Here is a 7,457-nt window from a genome sequence, read left to right on the forward strand (position 1 = left end):
AGTCCTGACTGAAACAAGGGGCCAAATGAAGGTCAGCTTACTGAAATCAGAACTGGCTACCTGTTTTTCTGGCGTGCTCCAAGTGAAGAGGAGCCAGTGTGAAGCTGGTGTAGGTTCTGCATCCAAAATTAATCTAGTAAAGGATTGTTCCTTGTGGGAAAGGGTCATGCTCTCATTATCATTGCTGGTACTCCCACCATGATGAACTCTTATGAGGTCAAAGAAAAAAAAATTGAGACCTGGAGACTGTCATCAATGATGTGCCAAGAGAGAATGAACTTATAATTCTGAGTGACTTTAATGCTAGAATAAGCTCAGACGACAACGTGGCAGAGAGTCCTTGGGAGGAAGGGAGCTGGAAACAGAACGGCAATGGTCACTGCTGAAGACCTGTGCATCCCATGACCTTCTCATCCCCAACACTGTATTAAATACACCATAAAACCTCATGGATGCAAACTCATAGCAAACAATGACTTTTAATAGAGTCTGTGATTGTAAGAAGAGACAGGCAGGATGTAAGAGTGACAAAGGCAATGTGAGGCACAGAATGCTGGACTGATCATAGACTTATCCTCTCCAAGCTGTGTGTTCACATTCAACAAAAGCAGAAGCCCCAACGCAGAAAGACTACCAGAAAAATTAAGGTGAGCAGAGTAGAATCCTTCTCTGAGAGAGAACAGTTTGCTACTAACGTGGAGAGAAAATTGAGCCAACACAGTAGGCAACAGTGGAACAGAAAAGGAGTGGGCAGCTTTTAGAGATCTGGCGTACAGCACTACTTTTGGCATCTGGGTGAGAACACTTGCAATCATCAAGACGAAAATGATGGGGAAATTCAGCATCTGCTAATGAGCGAATCAGGGTGTCCCAGCAAGAGAGTTCATCTGTTTCTAAGAAGCTGACATTTAACTCCATTAAAGGCAAGTGAAACTTAGAGGGATCCAGGATTCCTTGGTTCAGTAAGAAGATAGATGAAACTCACTTTTATATTGATAATTACTGATGGTGACGCTTCAAAATACTTTTATGATGCCCTGAAAGCTGTTTATGGGTCAAAGACCTATGTGCATTTCATCTACTCGGGACCAAGGACGGGGCTGCATTGATTAGGGATAAAGACATGATCCGGAAGACATGGGCTAAATACTTCCATACTGTTTTTAACAATCCGCCATCAATCAATATTGAAGCCACTGATCTTTTACCTCAGGCTGAAGTCAATCCCTCTTGAATTGGTGGATTGGTGCTGATTCTATTTCAGCTGAGATGTACAATAAATAAGATTTGGGTTAGGACCTATTATTGGCCAATCAGTGAGTCAGAGTGAGTGGCTCCATTTGAATCCCAATTGGATGTATCAAAGCCTGGTTTACTGGAGCCGTGTTTCAAGAAATCATGAATGAAAACTTCATGAAACAAAAAAGTTAATTGCCCCATTTTCAGGGGGAAAAACTCCAACTCAGTAGTAATAGAATAAATAGATAAATAAGAAGAAATAAAAGCTAGCCCTCAAACCTCAAGATATCTTGTTAAATATAATATAAACACATATAATATATATATGGCAGGTTTTGACCTCATTGAGATCAGAAGTAGCAATGCTAGCTCACTTTCTTTTTTTTTTTTTCTTTTTTCTTTTTTTTTTTGCTGAGGCAATTGGGGTTAAGTGACTTGCCCAGGGTCACACAGCTGGGAAGTGTTAAGTGTCTGAGGTCAGATTTGAACTCGGGTCCCCACTAGTCCACTTTCAAGGGCTTTCTGAACAACTTTGGAATTGATTGGGTGACATGGAGGACACTGACTGGGGACTGCCCAGCGTGATGTGCCTACATCAAGGAAGGTGCTGTGCTCCCTGAGCGAGGCAGAATCTCAGTACCTCAAAAGAACTGTGAGAAATGCAAATGCAGAGACGTTTCCTCTGCGGTGTTTACCTGGACTGTATCATTCGTGCCTGAGATGAGGACATTTCAAGCTTCTTTTGGTCTGAGCAACCACAGTCAGACACACTGTACCCTAATCCCACCATAGCAATGTTGTTTTGGTCTTCAAGCATGAAGGACAACAAGCGATCTCAGAAGAGGTGTTTGGAGTGCCCAGGAAGCTCCCTCGTAAATTGACCGAGCCTTGTGATCTTGTATTCATTTGCTGCTGGCAGATGAACAGTCCTCTCTGTTCATTCATTGAGCAGGAGCATAGAGTAAAATACTGAGCTGTCCAATTACTGGAATTAAAAGTAGGGTGAAGGGCACTGGTGGTTTATGGGGTAGGTCCTGGTCCCCTCCTCATCCTGAGATGGGTCAGACCCTCCCATTCCTCCCATTCCTTCCCCTCCACCTCCCTCCTCGCAGCCACCTCTGTGGCCATCCCCAAATGAATGGGCGATTGCCCTCTCTGCCAAATTCCTGGTTTTTTTTTTTTTCTTAAGTAACAGCTACCGCAACATGGCAAATTGGGAAATCTGTTTAAAAGAATTACACATGGAATTGTGAATACATCCAGCCATTCTGGAGAGCGATTTGGAACTATGCCCAAAAAGTTATCAAGCTGTGCATACCCTTTGATCCAGCTGTGTCTCTACTGGGCTTATATCCCAAAGAGATACTAAAAAAGGGAAAGGGACCTGTATGTGCCAAAATGTTTGTGGCAGCCCTGTTTGTAGTGGCCAGAAGCTGGAAAATGAATGGTTGCCCATCCATTGGAGAATGGTTGGGTAAATTGTGGTCTATGAATGTTATGGAATATTATTGTTCTGTAAGAAATGACCAACAGGATGAATACAGAGAGGATTGGCGAGACTTACATGAACTGATGCTGAGCAAAATGAGCAGAACCAGGAAATCATTATATACCTCAACAGCGATACTGTATGAGGATGGATTCTGAGGGAAGTGGATTTCTTCAACAAAGACAAGATCCAACTGAGTTTCAATTGATCAAGGATGGACAGAAGCAGCTACACCCTAAGGAAAGAACACTGGGAAATGAATGTAAACTGCTTGCATTTTTGTTCTTCTTCCCAGGTTATTTCTACCTTCTAAATCCAATTCTCCCTGAGCAACAAGAAAACTGTTCGGTTCTGCACACATATATTATATCCAAGATCCACTGCAATCTATTTAACATGTATAGGACTGCTTGCCATCTGGGGGAGAGGGTGGAGGGAGGGAGGGGAAAAATCGGAACAGAAGTGAGTGCAAGGGATAATGTTGTAAAAAACTACCCTGGCATGGGTTCTGTCAATAAAAAGTTATTTAAAAAAAAATAAAGTATATACATGCGTCTCAAAAAAAAAAAAAAAGAATTACACATATTTAACCTATGTCAGATTGCTGGCTTCTTGGGGAGGGGGAGTTAGGGAGGAAGGGAGAAAAAATTGGAACACAAGAACTTACAAGAATGACTATTGATCCCAAAGAGATTTTAAAGGAGGGAAAGGGACCCACACGTGCAAAATGTTTGTAGTGGCAAGAAACAGGAAACGGAGGAGTGGATGCCCAGCAGTTGGACAATGGCTGGATAAATTATGGAATATAAATGTTATGGAATATTAGTGTTCTGTAAGAAATGACCGGCAGGAGGATTTCAGAGAGGCCTGCAGAGACCGACAGGAGCTGATGCAAAGTGAAATGACTCAAATCAGGAGATCATTGTACACGGCAACAAGATTATATGATGATGATTTCTAATGAACTTGACTCTTTCTAACAATGAGATGACTGATGCCAGTTCCAATGATCTCTTGATGAAGAGAGCCATCTACATGTAGAGAGAGGACTGTGGGACCTGAGTGTGGATCACAACATAACATTTTCACTCTTTTTGTTGTTGTTCATTTGCATTTTGTTTTCTTACTCATTTACTTTTTTTTTTTTTGATGTGATCTTTCTTATGCAGCAAGAGAATTGTACAAATATGTTTATACATATTGGATTTAACATATATTGTAGCATGTTTAACATATACTGGATCACTTGCCATCTAGGGTAGGTGATGGGGGAAAGGGGAAAATCTGAAACACAAGGCTATGCAAGGGCCAATGTTGAAAAATTATCTCTGCATGTTTTGGAAATAAAAAGCTTTAAGAAAAAGAATGAATGTTGAAAACTCTCTTTACACATATTTGAAAAAAAATACTATTGAAAATTTAAAAATAAACAAACTGACCATTTTTGTTTACTAACAAACTAACCATTTTACAATCATTATCTCTTGATCTTCATAACAACCCTGGGAGGTAGGGACTGTTATTGTTCCCATTTTACAGATGACAAAACTGAGGCAGAAGTTAAGTGACTTGCCAGGGTCACACAGCTAGGAAGTATCTGAGGTTAAATTGGAACTCGGGTTTTTCTGACTCTGGGCCGGGTGCTTTATCCATTCCTCCCAGGCGCGGAAGCCTGGCCGCCTCCCATCCAATCAGTTGTCCGAGGCAACTCTCCGGGAGACCCCTTCCGCCTCTGCCCTCAGCCTGACGCACCTTCACCTGTCCCCAACTAGTGCAGCAGCTGCTGGGGGAGGGGCGTATGTGTCTCCCTCGAGTCCCTCCCCCCGCTGCTCCATCCGCCCCCCAAGTGTCAAAGCGAAGTTCTCCGCCCCACGCCCCGATTCAAAGACCGTCCGTGGCTCCCTATTACCTCCAGGCTCAAACCTGGAACCCTCTGAGTTCCGGCCCTTTTGGCGCCCGTGCTCCCTCTCCGCCACCTCACGCGTGCTGCGCGCTCTGCCCTGACCCGGGCCCCGGCCCCCGGCCGCTCCTCCCCGCCTTCTCCGCGTCTCCCCCCGCTGGGCGTTTCCTCCGGCTGTGCCCCTCGCTGGGGGCTCCCCCCCCCATCCCCGCCTCCCAGCAGCCCCGGTCTGTCCAGCCCAGGAAAACGGTAGCCCAGGTCGGGAGGGGTCGTACCCGTGTTCCTGGCCCTGGCCCGGTTCCCCTGCTGGGAGGCTTCGGAGGGGTTGCCTTGCTTTTGATGGGGGAGGGAGGGAGTCCGAGGGAGGGCCATTTAGAAATTTTGGATTGGAGGGTTTGTGACTTGGGTCTTCGGCTTTCCCTCCGGAAAGGGATTTCCCATTTCCCCAACCCCCGTACGGTCCCTTGTGAGGGAAGGGGTTGGGTTTTCCCGCGGTGCTGGGGGGCGGGGCCCCGGGGTTCCCCTGGCTCCCCGGCCGCCTCCTCGGCCCGTCTGGCCCCGGGCGCCGTGTTTGTCTTTCCAGCTGCTCGACGTGCCTGTGGCCGGCCCGGCGCTGCCAGCGGCCCTTCCCCTCACGTTCCCTTTTCTAAGGCTCTTTTAGAAGGCAGAGCCGCGGCCCGAGCCCCCTGCACCCCCCGCGGGGGGGGGGCAGCTCCGCGGGGCGGGCGGGGCGCAGGGGGGGCGGCGAGCCCGAACACCGGGCCTCTGTCCGGGCTTACGGAGCCCCGCTCTCCGCCCCGCCCGCCCCGCCTGAGCGAGTCTCAGCCAGGTCGGGAGTCCGGAGGGTTAGAGTCGGAGGCAGGGAGGGGGGAGGCAGGGAGGGGGGAGGCAGGGAGGGGGGAGGCAGGGAGGGCGCGAAACCCTTGTCTCTTCTGCCCTATGCTTCCCCTCGCTCTCTCCCCCCCCCCCCCAGTCTTTTTGTCCCGGGGACGCTTGTAGAACGTAAGCTCCCCGAGGCCGGGGCTGTGTCCGGCTTTGTTAGCCTGGGACCAAACGGCCGAGTTCGCAGTCTGACACACAGCGGACCCCCAGCTTACAGTCTGACATACAGCAGACCCTCAGTTACAGCCCCACACACAGGGGATACCCAACTTACAACCCGACACACAGGACACCCAATAAATGCACAAGGACCGATTAATCAAATCAAGTGCACAGACGGGGCCCAGGAGACGTCATCACGTGCTACCAAATGGAGTAAGGGGAAATCTCCAGAGCCAAGGACTATGACAAGGTAAACAGCTGGAACTCAGCCAAGGGAGCTGGTGGCTTCTGGGGGATCCTGAATGATCCGGCCCGGCTTTCCCCAGCTCCATTCTTTCACGGCAGAGGTGGGGACTCTGGGGCACGTAAAAGCGGCCAATTAAGTCACCGGACTTTTTAAGGCTGGAGAAGTCAACAGCTATGTAGTAACTGCCACCAGTGCCAGGCTCCCGGCTTTCTGAGCCCCGGGGAGGCAGAGAAAAGCTTTTCTTTGTATTTTTTTGTGTGTCAGGTGATCAGAGAGTATGGGGGGTGAGTAAAGTACATTAGGACTGAAAATGGGGGAAGGAGCCAGGTTCCGCAGGACTTGGAACCACAGAGGGTTTTGTGTTCGATCCTGGAGGCAATGGGGAGCCGATGAAGTTTATAGAGTAGGAGAAGACTTGTTCTGGCCTGTACTTTAGGAAGATGATTTTGATAGCTAGTGGAGGCCGGACTGGAATGGGGAGAGACTGGAGGCCGGCCGACTCCCTCCCCCGGCAACTAGTGCCAGAGCCCGGAGGGGACGAGGCTGCACCAGGCTCATGTGGCAAGAAGGCAGAATCAACATGGCCTGACACTGCTTGGATGGGGGGGGGTCCGAGTGAAGAACTGGCGATAACATAGCTGGGAGGGCGGTGACGACCTCGAGAGTGATAGGGAAGTTGGGCCGAGGAAGGGAGGACTTGGTGGAGGGGGGGGGGTCTTGACCTCGGTTTTGGACACGGGGAGTTCAGGATTTCTCCTGGACATCCACTTGGAGATAGAGAAGGTCAGGAGAGGGTGGGGCCGGGCAGTGCATCTGAGAATTAGCCGCACAGAGATGTCACTGAAGCCACTGGAGCCGGTGAGATGCCCGGGGGAGCAGCCCAGACCCCAGCTTCCTAAACGCTGGCTCAGCCCCCATGGGGCCTTGTACCTGAAGGTCGGGGGCACCGAGTCCTGCCCTATTGTCAGTAAATGTTGCTACCCATTTTACACACTTACATACCTGAGGCAACGTCCAAATCCGGAAAGAGAAGGGGCGGAAGAAGTCTCAGAAGCCGTGTTCTGGCCGGGAGAAGAGGAGCCGGGACAGAGGCACGGGATCCACAGGAACGAGAGGCAGGGGAGCTGGCAGAGGAGACTGAGAGGGAGAGGTTGGGGAGGCAGGAGGGGAACCAGGAGAAACAGGGAGAAGACGTTCCTCAAGGGAAGAGCAACAGACAATACGGAGGAGACGACATGGCAGTCTAGGGCCGATTAAACAATTTGCCAGAGCTCCATGGGTGGGATTCGAACCCGGCTCTCTGGATCCAAGATCAGAGATGCATCCCCTGTTCAGGCTGCCCCTCATTAATGGAACACCTGCTGGAGGAAAGGCCAGAGCAGAATTCCAACCCCTTAGCTGAGGTTAGTGGCAGTTAGCTGAGCCCAGATTAGCAGCAGGTCAAAAGATCTCATTTCGGAACCGCCCTTTCTGGAAAGGAAGGGGACCGGACTCCCTAGACTTGTCCCTCTGGCCTTTGCTCACGAACACCTGTTCCC

Source organism: Sarcophilus harrisii, chromosome 2 (genome assembly GCF_902635505.1).
Source record: "Sarcophilus harrisii chromosome 2, mSarHar1.11, whole genome shotgun sequence".
Taxonomy (NCBI): Eukaryota; Metazoa; Chordata; class Mammalia; order Dasyuromorphia; family Dasyuridae; genus Sarcophilus; species Sarcophilus harrisii.